This window comes from Haplochromis burtoni, unplaced genomic scaffold (genome assembly GCF_018398535.1).
Source record: "Haplochromis burtoni strain Fernald_Lab_line unplaced genomic scaffold, NCSU_Asbu1 Contig_37, whole genome shotgun sequence".
Lineage (NCBI taxonomy): Eukaryota > Metazoa > Chordata > Actinopteri > Cichliformes > Cichlidae > Haplochromis > Haplochromis burtoni.
In genome coordinates, this window is record NW_024582398.1 from 1246514 (window position 1) to 1247925 (window position 1412).

General features: G+C 44.1%; 1 protein-coding gene across 3 annotated transcripts in view; it reads right to left on the reverse strand.

Moving 5' to 3' along the window:
* LOC102310819 (zinc finger MIZ domain-containing protein 1) overlaps positions 1-1039 on the reverse strand; it is a 109201-nt gene extending 108162 nt beyond the window's left edge. For all 3 annotated transcript variants that reach the window (XM_005919588.3, XM_005919586.3, XM_042219731.1), the window contains exon 1: positions 721-1039. The gene's annotated coding sequence lies outside the window, so the exon portion shown is untranslated. The remainder of the gene's footprint in view (positions 1-720) is intronic.
* Between the last annotated feature and the right edge of the window lie 373 nt (positions 1040-1412).

Genomic DNA, 1412 nt, shown 5'->3' on the forward strand with positions numbered 1-1412 from the left:
CCCCCCCCAACCCCAACCGGTTCCATATATTCAGACAGCTGGAATTTTGGGAGTCAACTTGTTAAACCTCTATGAAGCGCTAATGACCTACAGCAACAAGATAACTGCAGGCTGTCACAGACATGCTTGCTTTTTCCCCATTATCATTTAATAGTATACATGTGCTGTTGATATCAAAGTTCGGAAATTATGATTTTATGTGACATTCATTGAAAAATCCCGAACAGTGCTGTGACCGTTATTACCACGTCCTGTTATTCTACAGCTTGCACGTATCACCCAAAAACCCATTTTAGACAGACCATGTGCTTTGTGCGCATCAAGAAGCTGAAGGTAAAGCAAACCCCACATCATGAAATTACGCACACACGCGCACCCAGACACGGTTCATTCTGCGAGCGAGATCCATACAGCCTGCTACAGTGTAGCCTCCAAGCCCCAGCGCGTTGGAGATCAACGCGGCATCTGTTACTAACGAAATGCACAACCTGCTTATTAACAGCCCGCCGGTTCAGTCCCGACGCCACGAAGCGGCGTGATAGTAAATAAAAAGCTGCGGTTTATTATTACAGGCTCCGACGTGCCGCTCGGTGCCAGTTCAAGTGGTCACTCTATTGTTGAGAAACAATCTGAGCCAAAGTGGAAACAAAACCTTTTCCGAGACAAGAGCCTCGCAGCGCGACACCGGGAACAAGCAACGTTAAGTTTGCAGCTACTCACCGGGTTATTAAGCGCAGAAAGTCCTCGGTAATTTTCGACTCTTGCTTTTTTTAAATATCTTCCCCCCTCGCGGCCACTGAGAATGGGCTCGGCGTCAGTGGGTGAGTAACTGAATAGACTCGGAGAGAGCACAGTAAGTTGAAGTGTCAAATTACATTGGCTATTCTATTACCAAAGGGACCCATGCTCGGTGGCTGCTGACAAAATGTGTCGCGGATTATACACGCGGAGAAGCCATCAGGAGAGAGCCGGGAGCGGAGTCGGACTGTCGCTCAGCACAGCGGCCATATGGTATCTGGATGTGCTGGAGCGACCCGCTCTGATTGTGGCTCTGACCGGGTCTACCGCATTGTGTAGTTATGATTTGGGGATGTTTAAACAGGAAGGTACATTTAGATTCAATAATGAGGCTGTTAAAGCGTCATTGCTGGGTATTTTAGTTTGCATTTCGATACTGATTTAATAAATGCTATTTATGACAGTTTCTAAGGAAGTATTAACTCTAATGGCCTCTAATAAATTAGGTTTAGACTGATCAGAATAGACGAAAATATATGTTTTTAAACATGACAGCAACTACTTCCGCAAGTACTTGGCCACTGATGCTAATAATAATAATAATAATAATAATAATAATAATAATAATAATAATAATAACAGTGGCAGTGAAATAAATAAAATAACCATGCAAG